Raw genomic sequence first — 17,559 nt, 5'->3', positions numbered from 1 at the left:
ACGTTTAGAGTAATTAGGTCTTCATCACCTGCAAAAAGCCTCTCTTGAGATTTACAGATATTGCGATCCACACTTTAAAATACATTGGAATCCATATATACATAAATATGCCAGTGGAGTAATAGATACTAGTATTATCATGAGGTAAAAAAAAATGTAGAATTAGCTATAAGTTAAAATACACGTAAATAAAAACAAAAAAAAAAAGAGGTAAAAAACCATCGAGAAAGATTTATGCCGATAGAGTGAAGAGAAACAAGAGTAGACCCAAGAAACAATTAGTCATTCAAGAAATGTTTCTCAAAGCAGTGTTATTAAACCATAAGTTGTATTATATCTGGTTTAGTTAAAATCAAACCGTTGTTAAACTCTTGTTAGTCCAGAAATGGAGAATCTGTTCAACTACTACCGTTCTATAGGCATTGTGAAATTTCTGTTTGTTCAATGATCGTACCTCGGTTATGCAGCTGTTGTTCAACGTGCAAACCATTAATTGTTTACACATATTTCAGGAACTTTTCTTCAACGTTTATTAAGCAATGATATGTGATGCTTTTTTGTACAATCGTCTAATACAGGTCGTAGACACTCGTCATGCAACTAGCTGCTTAGGTCGTAGTAAAAAGCTTTCTACGGCAATTATTCCACTACAATACAATCAAAACATAAGGAACCATTTCTATTTATAGGTTTGATTGAATTTATGCTACAAAAATGTTTCTTAAACGTTCGTTTATTATTTCTGGACCAATAAATTAGCAAACATATATTATTTTTGTTCATTTTTACATGTGTATCATATGAAATTGATACAATTTCATATGACATATAAATAGCAACGCATTTTAAATTACATTTGTATAGAACAACTCACAACAATGACAAGACTCGAACCTGGGTCCTACTCCGTCACTGTCGTCTGCATCTGCGCTACTCAAATCCGGATCACATGAATCGGAAGATTTGAAGCAATATTTAAATATTGAATCAAATACGTTACCGTTCATGCGTTGCTAAAACATCGCTTAAGTTTTTTAATCGACTAATTGTCCAAATCAACATTCAAGCTGATCGATGTTTGATTAATCATTACCGCAACACTTACTCATGTTATTAAACTTTTCAGGAAGCTTTGGTCATCTGCAGCACTACAAAAGCTTATAACAATTCATTTGTATAGCTACCCGAGCAGAAGAAAATATCAACAGCATAACAAAATATGTTATTTTGGCCTAATAACTGTATAATGGAATCAGTAATATTTATGTTATTACTTGTCTGTCATTAGCGGCAAAATAACAAATATCATAACATAAAAAAGTTCCTGGAAGACTAATTCGATAACATGTTCTGTTAGACCAATTACAACTTAATAACAGGAAATTTGTGAACTTGTTACTGTTGTGGTATCCTTCATCACATATTTGTACAGCAGAATAATGAATAAACTTGTTCTACAATAAAATATATTATTGAAATGTTATCTTGTGAATATATCCCAAAAACTTGAACATAACATAATAAGATTGTCCAACAAAAAATGTTATTCAAAAGATAGATTTTGATAAGTTAACAATTAGAAATTATGATATAAAAACAGGCTGTGTGATTCTGTTGTTATCAATTTGCTATTTTCCTCTGCTCAGGTAACATACATGTTTTGTAAACATAGCAGCTCTTCTAATTTTTTTTTGGTTTCGAACACCCAAACGAGTGAGTTGTGCGTAGTTTGTGTTTATTTATTTATTTATTTATTTATTTATTTATTTATTTATTTATTTATTTATTTATTTATTTATTTATTTATTTATTTATTTATCATAGTCTTAATGAATAAAATCCTAAGATTCACACAACAAAAACAAGTTATAAAATGGAAGAACGACTTATCTTATTTTTAAAATGCACTAATGTCTCTCCAAAGTCAAACATACTCTCTACCAACGTAAACGTTCGAACCATTGATGTCATCGGTTCATTAGAACCGTACGTAGTTTGGTGAAACCTGCACTGTAGCAATGACCAATTCCGGAGAGATTGTTGTGGAGCACGAATATCTAGCATTGACAACAAACGAGGAGAATCAATGTCATTCACCAGCAGTTTAGCTACAAACATCGCTTGTTGTATTTTCCGTCTTTTCGCAAGGGTGTCCATGCTAAGCAGTCTGCATCTATCTGGATATGCTGGAAGGTTTAGTGGATCACGCCAAGGTAAATGTCGTAGAGCCAATCGGATGAATCTACGCTGAACTCGATCAATCCTTAGAGTCCAAGTAACATCATTCGGCGTCCAAACAACAGATGCGGTTTCGAGAATCGGTCGTACCAGCGCACAGCGCACAATGACTTCAAGCAGTGAGGATCAGTGAAGTCCTTGGCGATTTTTGCAATGAAGCCCAACTGACGATTTGCCTTGGCTATTATCGATGAATAGTGATTGTTAAACGTCAATTTCGGATCCAGTGTCACTCCTAAATCTGTTATTTCTTCCACCCGTTGAAGAATGGTTCCATTGCTATGGTAATCAAACCGAAACGGATGTTTCAAACGATGAAATGTCATTACGGAGCACTTCGGAATGCTGATAATTAATTTGTTCAGGTGACACCACTCAACAAACTGATCGATAACATTTGCAGACGATGACAGTCTTCTATCGATCGAATCACCAAATAGATTTTCTGATCATCAGCATAGATAAGCCGGCAGTTTACACCTAATTTCGAAGCGACATCGTTGAAAAACAAAACAAACAGCAAGGGGCCCAAATTACTTCCTTGAGGAACACCCGATGAGTTGCAGAATGTCAACGACACGCAGGAATCAATTCTAACACGAAGTTGTCTCCCGGTCAGATAAGAGGCGAGCCACGATACAAGCTTGTTGGATGCACCCAAACGAAATAACTTGGCCAGTAGAATGTTGTGATCAATTTTGTCAAAGGCAGCCTTCAGATCCGTGTATATCAACCTGAGCGTGGTCCTGCATAGCAGTTAAGCAGGTGTTGGTAAAGATGAGCAAATTCGTAGCAACAGATCTTCCAGGCATAAACCCATGCTGATCAGTTGAAATGTAGTGTTTCGACTTAATAAGAAGAACTTCACTGACGATGCTTTCGAAGAGCTTCGATACGGCTGACAAGCTGGTTATTCCCCGGTAGTTCTTAACATTTCTTCTATCACCTTTTTTGAATACGGGGAACATAAAGGATTGCTTCCAGATCTCCGGAAACACGCCATCATTGAGGGACCTGGTGAAAATGACAGATAGCGGCTCGGCCAGAACGGCTACACAACGACAAAGCAATACCGATGGATTGCCATCAGGGCCTGCAGAAAGCGAACTTTTCAATTTTTTTGCGCCGGCGATAACCATGGCAGGTGTAACTGTGAAAGGAGTTAGACTAATAAAATCCAACGGAACACCTGAGGAGGCAGATTCAGCGTGACTTTCAGAAGCAGGAGATTGGTCGAACACAGAAGCAAAGAACTTAGCGAACAGTTCGCAACACTCCGCAGATGAATGCGCCTCCACATCATCGTACACCACATTCCTTGGGATAGTCGGATCTTTCCTCTTGCTGTTGAAGAACTTCCAAAAGCTGTTTGGATTCTGCCGAAGATTAGTTTGCACTCTCATAACGTGCGCTTTGTGCAGTGCTGCATTCAAACTCCGATACGTATTGCTAGCATGCTGGATTTTTGGGTACGATGTTTTCGTTGGCAAGCATTTTTCTCTCGTTTTAGTTTCCGAAGTAATGGGGTACTCCAGGCTGGCGTGAAGGGTCGTCTACGGAGAGGAACGTGTGTTTGCAATTATCGATGAACTACAGAACAGAAATTCTCCGCCATTTCATCGACATTTCGATAAGTGTTCAAACAGTTCCAGTCAAACGAAGTCAAAAAGTCCAGAAGAGCGTTGTAGTCAATCTTGTTGAAATCAGGAACCGCTTCATCAGCGACATGAAACGAGTCGTCGTTCGGTCGTTCACTCTCACGTTGAACAGTAAGCAGCATTTCTAGCGGCGGATGAGGCAGGTCGATTGGTAACAACGGAGCTGCAGCCTCACTAACGATAAGGTTGCCGTTGCTCGATCGAAATATAATGTCCAGAGTACGACCGATGGAATTGCGATGAAAATTTGCTTGGGTGAAGTTCAGAAAGTCCATACCGTCGATCAACGCGGCACTCGCAGGAGATACAGATGAGTTTCCAGTTAGCTGTGCATCACCATCGTCAGTCCTTAACCACTGAAGTTGGGGCTGATTGTAATCACCACATATCAAAGCCTGATCATCATAGGATGCGCGATCACAAAGTTCACGAACGGGGGCAACGTGCTCCTCGATCAAATTCACGTTACGACTGCGGTCTGGTGGGATACACACAGCACCAAGCAATAGGCGATTTCGACCAATGGCAACATCTACAAACACTTGTTCTAAAATTTCACCGTGACGCGTGCGGATCTGAGCACTGGCATAACGACGATCAACTGCTATCATCACACCACCAAAGCTCGTCTTCTCACTATTTATGCTGCTACGGTCGCAACGAAAGACGGTGAACGACTGTCCAAATAATTGTAGGGAGTCGATACAGTCATTTAGTCCGGTCTCCGTCAGCATGATGATGTCGTAATTGCAGTCCATCACATTCAACAGCAGGTCGTCAATCTTAGTCCTAGTACCTCGAACATTCTGGTAATACACGTTCAAACAGATGGCGTCGGAGCTTGTCTGCAACGTAAGAAGGTTGAGTACATGAGGAGTAGGCTGACCAGATTTGTCCCGTTTGAATACGGGACACATTCCGGAAACTCAACAAAAAGAAAATCAATGCCCAAAAACAGAACTGCATGTTGAAAATAATGCTATTTCAGCTAGAAAGAACGAATAATTGAGGTAAAAACGTTAACTATGCTCCAGAGACGAGTGTTTGCAAATTGTGTTGTCCCGTTAAATACGGGACGGATGGTCAGCCTAATGAGGAGAAGAAATTAAACGTGAATACTCGCCTGTGATGGGAACCCTAAGGTTCCCACCGTCCGAAGCACAACGCGTTAAATTGGTGTTTGGTGTCCGCTTTGGTGGTGACGCTTGAAGGTCTTAATTCCAGAATAGTTTGGATGACCTAGATCACCAAGTGAGTATTGCTAAGTTATCAGAATTGCATCCTGAGGTTCTAAGAGTAGTGTAGATTATATTCCGCAAGCATTCGCTACAATAAAAATATCCTAAGATCTACAGATATTGCGACCCATACTTTAAAATACATTGAGTCCATTTGTATGCCAATGGATACCCAAATGGCAACAAATACAGATACTCGTAATATAATAAGGTGCAACAGATACAATCGTGAAAGAATTATGCCGATAGAGTAAAGAAAAACAAGAGTAGAGCCTGTAGACCTTGAGGTTCCTTATTCCAGAATAGTTTGGAAAGCCTGGAATATCCCATGAATGTACCAAAAGCATTATAGATGTGCACTGAGGTTCCATCAGCAATTTAGACTACATTCCATGAAAAATTTTCACAGCGTAAGCAAGAGACAGTATGTAGACATCGTAAGCCAAATTTCAAAGTGTATTGGAGGCCATTTGTATTTCACGGAATGTCCAACTACCACAACATCAAGTTGTTCATAGCATTGTGAGGTGTAATGGACATCAACGTGACTAATTTTCTTGAATATAGTAAACACAAACGATGGTAGATGTTTTAGATCTTAAGAAAATGAATTCCAGAGTATTTTGGATGACCTAGATCACCCAATTTATGTACCATGAATTTTCTAGGGGTGCTTTGAGGGTTTTAGAGTACCGTAGACAATGTTCTGTAATCATTCGTCGTGTATAATATTTGGTTGAGGTTTGTGTTAGGTTTGTGTCACAAACTTCGGAGTACTTTGGAGGCCCTAGAATAGCTCTGGGATCAAAACTTCAACAGACTATGATGGGTAGTAATACATTGCATGTCTAAGATCAGTGAAAACTATTGATGATTAGCGAAACGATGAAATTTGAGCAAAAACATGTAGAATTTATAAAAAATACAAAAAAAAGCCACGTATTTTCGCCTCCCCGCAAAAGGGGGGGGGGATGCAAAGGGGGGAGGTACCATGCATTTCTTAACACAACTATTCCCCATGACTATAAACAAAAAATCCGGGGTAAAATGTTTTGAAACAAAGAAGATATTGCATTTCTGCCAAAAGTAGATCGTCCCGGGTGTTTGGGGGTTAATATACCAAAAGCGTTATAGTGGTACACTAAAACTCCATCAGTAGCATTCCACGAATATTTTTTTACATAAATTCTTCCAAGCATGATACAGTATGTACACTTCCGATCAAAAGTTTGGGGTCACCCCCTCAAAAACATGTCATTTTTTATGCCCATATCTCCGCCAATTTACGTCCGATTTCAAAACCCTACGTCGCACACTGTTGCGGATGGCATAAAAACCTGATCGAAATTGTTTTGACCATGAAAACATTATTTTTGATCTTCGGTGTCTTCGGCAAAGTTTTTCTATAAAATAAGCCCTAATTTATGGAAACATCAGTTTTGTGATCAATCCCCTTAAAAGTGAGAAACGATTTCTATCTTTTTTATTTGTAAAATAAAAAAATATGTTTGTTCAGAGAAGTTGTAGACATTTTTACTAGAAACAACTTTGCCGAACAGACAAAATTTCTATCTTTTGATTTGTATGTACATTTGAGGCGTTTTTTATGAAGCACCCCTAAAAATCAGTTTTTTGCTTATAACTTTTTCTATGCATTTTTAACAATTTCCAAATGTTCTAGCAAATGTTTTGTCTTCTTGAAACGGGTAACTTTTGCGAAGAAAGTATATATCTATCTCTCATATTTATCATGTTATTGGAAATTTCACTTTAAAAAATGCTTATGTTTGATTTACCCATTTTTTAACTTTCGCACGTTTTCGCAGGCCAGGATTTTCACATTTGAAAATATGAAACGAGTTTTATCTATTGCAATTAAAGCCAGTTTTAGCCTGATTTCGCCTGTATATTAAAATTCACATACTAGAAATGACTATCATTATCAAATGTGTCATTGTAAAACGATCAACATATCAAAAAATGTACTCAGTGCTTTTCTTACATGATTTTCCCACATGAACACGCAAAAACGTTTTCACAGAATCACTTGGAACTGCATCAGATGACTTTCTTATACAATTTAAGTTGTTTTTTCAGATAAATAGTTATTCTCAATGTAACACGATAAGTCTCTTCCACAAAATAAACGATATTGTTTAATGCTCTTGCTAATGCTCATAAAATTTTCCGTGTCCGTGTACTCTTTGCTGAAATGTTAATTTTCAGAATGTTCAAATAACAACATCTGATGATTAGATTAAAATTGGTTTTAAATTTGTTAACTTGAAAAATATAACTTATCTGTTACTATTAACACATATCATTGATTAACGTCATCACTAATTCCATTGCTTCCAGTTACTATCTCGTCATATGTTTAGAGAAAAAGGTTTTTCGCATCCTACGTTTATGATATTATAGTTATTTTTTCGGAAATAGTCCATTATTCCTTATTCTGGGATCAGATGTTTCAAGCAGTCGATGTAAGAGATCTGTGCTAGTTTAGATTCTTGAAAACTTACGTGTATGATCCTCCTAATTCCTGATGTCTTTGTTTCGTGACTTTTGTGCTTCCTCGGACAGAAAAAACATATATACAGTAACTGGAACAATACATTTAATGATGTCAGTATTCAATGATATGTGTTAATATTAACAGATAAGTTCTATTTTTCAAGTTAACAAATTAAAAATCAATTTTAATCAAAACATCAGTTGCTGTTATTTGAACATTCTGAAATTTAACATTTTCGCAAAGTGTACATGAACACGAAACATTTTATGAGCATTAGCAAGAGCATTAAACAATATCGTTTATTTTGTGAAAGAGACTTATCGTACTATTTTGAGAGCCACTGTTTATCCGGAAAAAAAAATAATAATTTTATGGGAAAGTCATCTGATGCAACTCCAAATGATTCTGTGAAAACGTTTTTGCGTGTTCATGTAGGAAAATCATGTAAGAAAAGCACTGAGTACATTTTTTGATATGTTGATCGTTTGACAATGACACATTTTATGATGATAGTCATTTCTAGTATGTGAATTTTAATATACAGGCGAAATCAGGCTAAAACTGGCTTTATTTGCAATAGATAAAACTTGTTCCATATTTTCAAATGTGAAAATCCTGGCCTGCGAAAACGTGCGAAAGTTAACAAATGGGTATGTCAAACATAAGCATTTTTTAAAGTGAAATTTCCAATAACATGATAAATATGAGAGATAGATATATACTTTCTTCGCAAAAGTTACGCGTTTCAAGAAGACAAAACATTTGCTAGAACATTTGGAAATTGTGAAAAATGCATGTAAAAAGTTATAAGCAAAAAACTGATTTTTATGGGTGTTTCATAAAAAACGCCTCAAATATGCATACAAATCAAAAGATAGAAATTTTGTATGTTCGGCAAAGTTGTTTCTAGTAAAAATGTCTACAACTTCTCTGAACAAACATATTTTTTTAGTTTACAAATAAAAAAGATAGAAATCATTTCTCACTTTTAGGGGGATTGATCATAAAACTGATGTTTCCATAAATTAGCGCTTATTTTATAGAAAAACATTGCCGAAGACACCGAAGATCAAAAATCATGTTTTCATGGTCAAAACAATTTCGATCAGGTTTTTGGGCCATCCGCAACAGTGTGCGTCGCTTTCAAAAGATAATAAGTCAAAGTATTTTTGAACATGATTTAGGTGAAACTTTTACAAAAATATTTGTATGTAAACTTAATCCAAAGTTGGCAAATTTTCTATACAATGAATATAAACTTACGGCAGTGTCGCTGGAAATTGGGTTGACCAAGTTTTAAGATGAGAGCGGTTTTATAACCTATTTTCTATTAGCTTCCAACTGCTTTTTACCGAACTTGGTTAAAAAATCTAGGAAAAAAGTTATTAGGTGAATTAACTCTTGATGTCATCGAAAAAAAGTTTGGGGTCACCCCTCAAAATGATGAATCGGTCAAAAGTTAGTGGTCACTTTCGTAAAACATGGAAAAGTGATTTGTTGATATCTTTATCATCTTTCATTCAATTTTAATTCTTCTTGGCTTATTTGAAACATAATGAATGATACTTAATGCATAGATATTGAACCACACATATTTATTACAATTTACATACTAAAACTTAACGTAAAATTGCCTCTTTTTTCGAAATGTGGTGAAATGTGTTAACTTCACATAACATTTTTATATGTAATAATCACTGAATACGTTAAATTAAAAACACCAAACCGAAATGTAGTTAATTATCTTAGAAATGAGCCAAAAATAATTAAAATTGAACTATAGATGACGGAGATATCACCAAATAACTTTTCCATGTTTTACGAAAGTGACCCCAAACTTTTGGCTGATACATCATATTGAGGGGTGACCCCAAACTTTTGGTCGATGACATCAAGTGTTTATTCACCTAATAACTTTTTTCCTAGATTTTTTAGTCAAGTTCGATAAAAAGCAGTTGATAGATAATAGAAAATAGGTTTTCTTACCACTCTCATCTTAGAATTTGGTCAACCCAATTTCCAGCGACACTGCCGTAAGTTTATATTCATTTTTTAGAAAATTTGACGACTTAGGGTTAAGTTTTCATACGAATATTATTGTAAAAATTTCGCCTAACTCATGTTCAAAGTTATTTTGACTCATTATCTTTTGAATGAGACATAGAGTTTTGAAATCTGACACAAATTGGTGGAGATATGGGCCTGAAAAATGACATGTTTTTGAGGGGGTGACCCCAAACTTTTGATCGGGAGTGTATCCCTTTTTTAGGATCCCAAATGCAAGAAGAAATTCCTGGAGAAATTCAAGAAGAATTCGTGAGGAAATCCTTAGGAGAATTCCAGAAATTGTCCTTGGAGCAGTTGCTGGAAAAATTTCAGCAAGAATTCCTGATGGATTCCCTGAAGGAAATTATGAGGGCATTCCTGGAGGAGTTCCTGAGAGAAGTCTTGCAGGAATACCTGAGCGAACTCCAGGAGAAATCCCGGAAACAATCCCAGGTGGAATTCCAGAAAGAAACCCGGAAGGAGTTCCTGAAGTATTCCCAAGATGAATTCATGAAGGAATTCTAGGAAGAGCTCGTGAAGAAATCCTTGAAGGAATTTCCGTAAGAATCCCAGAAACCATTCCTGAGAGTATCCCTGGAGGAATACCTGAAGAAATTCCTGAAACGATTTCTGGAGGAATTACTTTACCCTCGAGCGATCGCGCTGTTGTATTTTGTACAACACGTTAAAAAAACTCACTTATTGTACTCAGCATTAGCGTGGTGCTAGCGGTGGTGGCCAACCGCGCGAGTTACGGAAGGTTAATAAATCCCATGAAAAGTCCATATTTTAATATATTTTTTTTCGTGAATGTTAAGTAACTGCTTATTCTTCACACGATTACTATGAGGTCTCCTGAATGAATCCCAAGAAGAGATCGTGAAGGTAGCTTTGGAGAAGTTACCTCAATGAGTTCGTGCGGCTTCGTGGTCGAACGACTAGTGTCACCAAGCTCTAAGTAGCATCGTGCTGAGGAGAGCGGGTTCGATTTCCGCCGCAGTTGTCAAGAAAAGTTTTTTCCAGTTGTGCCACTGGTCGTTGCATGCTAGACCGTTGTCTAGTGTCGTGCTTCCTTCAAAAAGCGGAAAACTCACTGGAAGCATTGAACGTGTCCGTGTCTTTTACCAAGCCGGCTTCATTCATGGCTGGTCAATAAGGGACCAGATCTTTCTCGTACGGCTAATCCTCCAGAAATGCTGGAACTACTAGATCACAACGCATCACTTGTTCACCGAATCAGCCGTTAGGCCGAATGGTAATCAAAGCTGATCAGTAAACCCAGTTTGTCTTCCTTTGATAATGGTTTGTTCTTTAAAGGTTTTATTATTCGGCCCAATGATCCAACATCGTCTGTAATACCAAGAAAAGGACTTCATTTCTCACGTGATAAACACAACCAAATCATCTAAGGGTATGCCCGAGAACGAAAACTCATAAAAGCGAGCGCCCAAAAGTTCCTCGCACCATCAGCCCGCCAAAAGCTGCTAATGTATCGTTAAAATATGCCAAAGTCGGGCGCATATACTCGTTAATAATAAACAATCAATAAATTAATACTGATATACAATGCAACACATGCCAATTACGCCGTCGCGTTCTCCATCCTTCTTGCTCGGTGGTTGGAGGCACTTCAGCTTCTTCACCACACAAACAACGCAACGCATGAGAAAATGTGGTTTGTGTTTAAGCGCTATTGCAAACGGCCGGCCTACCGACCGATAAGAACGAATCTTTTTGGCGAAGGGGAGCCCGAAGAGATCCATTTATTGCCCTTATTAGGGGGCGATACCCCGACGACCGCGATGAAAACCAAAGCGCCTAATGAACGACGAGTGTTTCGGGCGATTTGGATTGGGATGGAAAATTTTGGTCTCGGGCCAAATGATTTTTGCCAGCCATGCGAGATACAGTGTCGGACAAAACAATAAGACCACTGGTCCTATTTCATACAAAATAGCCAAGTTTGACGATATGGTACTCGGTTTCTATTAAACCGATTTGGCTGAAATTTTGACAGCTAACATGAAATTACGGGAATTTTGATTTGTATTCAATTGATTGAGTTCTGTTCACTACTTTCAAAGTTACAGATATACGGTGCGACAAAATTCTAACACCAAATTTTTATGATGGTTATTTGTGGTTAATTAAATAAAAATGTCCCCAAGTTTAAATGGCATCCTTAATTTTAGTACTTGTTTATCAATTATCAAGTATCAGATACTCACATATATCCTTTGGTAATGGCAATCTGATAGTGGTCCTATTATTTTGTCGTTTCGTATATCCATAACTTTTGATGTAGTAAACAGAATTCAATCAATTAAATACAAATCAAAATTCACGTAATTCCATGGCGACTGTCAAAATTTCAGCCAAATCGGTTCACTAGAAACCGAATATCACATCGTCAAACTTGGCCATTTTGTATGAAAAACGGGTGGTGGTTTTATTATTTTGTCCGACACTGTAGGTACGCTGTGGTGCATAATTGATTAGGTAAACATTGATTTTCGTATAAAATAACCTACTTAGAAATGCTCTAGCTAAAGTTTGCTTAAATGAATTGAACTCAAATTTTCACACGAAGCTAAAAATATGCTGGGTCTGGACGTTCAAGGCAACCGAAATGGGCAAAACTGATTAATCGGCGGTACCCCTTAAATTTACACGTATATAATCTGGCATCTCTTCCCAGTGTTGCCAATTATTCAGTCAGGTACAAGCAATCGGCAAACAACTGTGATAAAATCGATTCATTTTGCAATTACTTTAGGTTAGCCGTATGTGTACCCAACGCTGCATAAAATTTCCATCAGATTATCGCCCTTGTCCACATCCGTGGAGAATGTTTAGCTTTAAGGACATACATAGGTAAATCCAAAAATGGCCGTTACTCTGGATAACGATAACGAATTACGAAAGCACGGATCTTGTCACCCGAACACCATATAATGCCAAAAATGCTACGCATTGCTTGCTCCCTCGTATTTGGCATTAGTAGCATTCTCTAGTAGGTACTTCTTGCGTTTTGTGGATGATGGAAACCGTGCTTTTGAAAATGCGAGTCACAAATCCACTGAGTCGCAATCCTATTTCACCTTAAATCTGCAAACATTCGACGAGATGTTTGCCCCCGAAGGGCCCAAATATTGAAGATTTTTTTTCCTTACTCCCGTACTCCAATTAGCATAAATTAAAATTCAAATTGCCTGCTCTGAAATCATAAACGGTGCGAAAATGACTTGTTATTATTTCAAAGAGCTGGCTGCTCCTCCCGGTTGTGGTGCAACGCTACACTGGCTGACTGGCGCTTTGGACGGAATCTTTGTGAAAATCGGTGCGATAACCCAAGGCCCAGCCGTTGAGTTTTCGTTTGCGAAGATCGCCTGGTTCAGCAATGCTCTCATAACGAGACGCAAATTAGTTTGACGGAGCGCTACTTCTAATACACATTTACGGCTTAAGACCGATTCAACCTTCTGGGGCCCAGCGCGCAGTGTCGCGTCGTCAGAGCTGTTGAACGGTCACAGAGCTTACTGCCGGAAGGCATCCATCGTTTAGAGTCAGCAAAATTGACGCTTATACAAACGATTATCTTATGGCCGATGCGACGCCGCCTTTAAGACCAAGCCCACTCGTGGGCTCCATACTACACACGCAACAGCACGTCGTTAACGATTTTTAATTTCGTTATCCACCCATTTTCGCACCGGTCGTTCGTTTCCATGTGAGTAAAATAATGATCGGTCGCCTTTGCGCACCGGTGGTCTCCATTCTATCCGTACCATCGGTTTTTGTACTTCTGTAAATCATCGCAATATTTTGTGTATTTCTATGGTGTTATTGCAAATCTTATTCAGTAATCTGTGCTCATATTTTGAAAGAAGGGGTTTAGGATAAGACTGAAAAGAGTTAGTAAAAATTGAGCTCAAATAAATAATTCTCTTGGAGATTTGTACCAGTTTTGATGCGTTTAAAGATATTATTTTCTCAATAATGTATGATTGTATTTAATCTCGGAATTCAAGCAATCTTTTTTTTTTTAAATTATGTGTTTGTTGCTTACTGTATGACTTGTAGGTTGAATTTTTATCCAAAATAATATCCATCTCTTCGATATCCATGTTGCCTTTCTCGCAAGAAATTTATCTGAATTTAAGATTTTGAGCATCTTTTTAATTATTATGTTTATTGAATGATTACATCCCTTGCATTTCCAACACATTTATAACGTAGTTGTCTCCTTCACAACTTCGCGTAGGTCAAGATTTTTCAATCCTAGTCATAGTAGAAACTGTATTTTAACAGTCTGCGATAAGTTTACGCAACCTTTTTTCATTAAACTGTATTTTAACTTCAGCTTATTCTTTACTTAGTCACAACCTTTTAGTTACAAAGCATCAATCGGAAATCTTAATATATATTGCGATCCTTTGGATGCTGGTATATGAATATTTTGTTGGAAGCAGATTCTATGCGGTTGAAGTAGACTGCGTAAGTACATAATGAGCCCACTCTCCTTTTTGGCACTTCATACAACAATTGATGTATTTTAACATCCAACACCTTGCTTTTTCTATAACGAGGAACCTACAATATGGCAGTCCTGCACACCGCCTATTTTAATTGACGAAACTTGGCAGCTCGACTACATTTTTTTTAGATTATTATCGGTATGTATGATTAAAGTTTGTTTTTACAAAAAAAATACTGGAGTGTTTCTATGATATCTGAATTGAGTTAGGTACAGTCAAAGCATCTTTGAAAAATCGTAACTACTCTTATCTAATCTTATACACACGCAGCCAGTACGGAATCACCCTGGAATTACCCTGGAAAGCAATCGTGTTACTTTTCTTGTAAATATTGATGCTTGCAGCATTCCATAGATATGACACATGCATCAAAGCGGCCAGGTCTACTGCGTTGTATTTACGCACAAAGATGATTCTTCGAAATACTTGGAGTACAGAACATTTTCTTTCGGCAAGGTACTTCTCGAATTTACAGGGGAGGAAGGATGCGTGGCCATATTGTACCAAACGATCCAGATAACATGTTGATGAATATGTTTTAAATATATGAAAATGTGGATAAAAGAGCTGTGAATAAATGTGTAATATTGGAAAGATCTCCCCAGTTGTTGGATTGTTTCTAAGATCTAATGCCGAACCTCCTATTCTGTATGATCGGTGTTATTCGCATGGGGTCTCGCAGATTTTTTTTCTGCTTTGCCTTATTGTTTCTACAAGGGTGAAGTTACCCATTTCGCACACTTTCTACCTAATGTCTCGTTTATTTAATTTATATTTTTAAATTTATATTTAATAAACCACCCACTGACGACCACCATTTTCAAAAACAGCAATCAAACCAAAGCTCCTTTGCCTTTTTCGAAATATTTACGACAAAACGAAAGGCGAGGCACAGCTCTTTCAAAGCGGGGGATCTCAGCCCGGAAAGTGAAGAAAGAAAACCTTCCCAAGCAACACACATGTTATATAAAAGTTACGACAGCGCAAGTTTTGGTTGTATGGAAGTTTATTTTACGTTATTTCAACGCAATGTTAGAATTACGTAAAATAAACTTCTATACAACCAAAACTTGCGCTGTCGTAACTCTATTATAACATGTGTGTTGCTTGGGTTGTGGTCACTTATTACCGTCAAATGGTATCTTTCCGGGTTAGAAAATACGCACATCTTCTCACCGGAATCTGCGACGGATGACGATAATTTAGGAACTTGTCGGGACGAACTTCTCGAGTTATTTATTTGGACATTTTTCTAAATGTGCGAAACCAAACTTTACTTGCTGCGTAGCAACCCCGGCTCAAACATGTACGTGTTAAAAAAGCAAAACTCACTGAATCACCATACATTTCTTCAAATATTAGTTTCGAAACGATCGACCGAATCAAAAGCTAAAGGTGTGATTATGAACAATCGTAACTATTTTTATAAGAAAATCAATTCATTTTCGTTATGCATGATCCTAAAATTGGCGAAGAAGGGAAAACTTTATTCATAACATACTTAAGCAAAGCTTGTCAATTCAAACCTATTATTTTTCTGCGTTTGTATTGTCACTCTATCACAATTGTATGTCAGACAATTTGTTGTGTTATTCGTGTAACGATCTACGATATTGTTTGGTTGAAAATTTCAAAGCAAGTAAAAACACAATTTAAATATTTGATACAAACTTAAATAAATTCCTACCTATACAAAACAAGAAAATCATTCTCTAGAAACTATATACCTGGCAACAAATCCATACTCATAACTCATGTTCTTTCGTCTCCTCTTTACGCTACCCAGAGAGCTAAACGCGAGAGAGCGCACGAGCCTACGGATAGAGACCGTACTTTGCGTGTCTCTATATTCTAAGCCCTGCTACGAACCGTACGTAAACTTTTCGCTTTCGAGCCCTACTTAGCAACGACCGGTGCGGTTCACTTCTTTGTTCGGGGCTCTACTTAACGTTAAAACGCTTGATTGAGCCCATGAGTGGGCTTGGTCTAACGGATGGAAGCCAGCCAGGTTCACTGTCGACTGGAATGATCAATCCAGACAATTTGATGACATTCGCCCGCCCCAGAGGGGAAATTGATCTTATTTACCAGTAAAAGAAATACGAAATGTTTAATATACTACTCTTTCGTTCTACTTAACGTTTTATATATAAAACAGTCCAGTGCATATTGTACATTCATGTTGTGTGGATTAGACACACGCTGATAAAGGAAGTTTTTTCAAGTTTTGTATTATGCTTTTGCTTTAAACCCGAAGTGACCGGCGGTGCGAAAAAGGATTTTTAACCTACTTAGAAACGTGCAGAGCTGCAAAATGGTGAGTCGAAAAGAAGAGCGTCCAACATAGCTCTGGTCCTCACAAGTAACTACCTCATGCTTCCACTGGGCACTGTTGTCCTTCTGACTTCAGCAAGATTGAAGAGGTACGACTCGAGCATCTGTTCACCAAGGAGGTGCGGCTCAAACAGCGTCTGTTCTGGCACCCAGCGGCTGAGTGTGAAATGCTCATCCACCGGAAGCTGTACCTAAGGTGGCAGCCCCACTACGGTGGAAAGGGGACCTTAAGCCAACAACCTACTGTTTCCGAAACCCAAAAAAAAAACGTTACAGAATCCGAAAATGAAAGATTACGAACTGATTCAACGGCAACGACTTTTAGCGCGAAACAACGGACAACAATTGGAACTTGGAATGTATTAACCCTAGCCCAGTGGAGCGGACCTGGTGTGATGGTTAAAGTACGTGACTGTCACGCCGAGGACCTGGGATCGAATCCCACTCCCGACAAACTTACAAAATGTGAGTTCTTCCTTCGGAAGGGAAGTAAAGCGTGGGTCCCGAGATGAACTAGCCTAGGACTAAAAATCTCGTTAATACAGATAGAAAAAAAAACCCTAGCCCAGCAGGGTAAACAGGCCCAACTAGCCAATGAGGCATGCCGTATGAAACTTGAGATCCTAGGACTGAGCGAAATCCGTTGGCCGAACTTTGGAGAACACAGGTTGGTGTTGGGTCAAATCAAGGGCGTAGCCAGCTTTTCGGCCAGGGGGGTTTTTCCAGGTTATTTTAATGTAGATATTCCAGCAGAAATTACCTTCGGAAAACTTGCAATAATTCCGTTAGGAATACCTTCAGAAATTTCTTCAATAATTCCTTTAGAATTTTTATTACGAATTTCACCATGCATTCTTTTGAGAATTTCCCCAGTAATTATTTACAAATATCATTTTTAGTTCCACCAGAAATCCGTTTGAGAAGCTCCAGAAAATACTTAAAGAATTTCTCCGGGAATTCTTTCAAAAATTCCAATCAAACTAAGATTCCTT

Source organism: Aedes albopictus, chromosome 1 (assembly GCF_035046485.1).
Source record: "Aedes albopictus strain Foshan chromosome 1, AalbF5, whole genome shotgun sequence".
Lineage (NCBI taxonomy): Eukaryota > Metazoa > Arthropoda > Insecta > Diptera > Culicidae > Aedes > Aedes albopictus.
Note: the sequence above shows the minus strand (reverse complement) of the source record.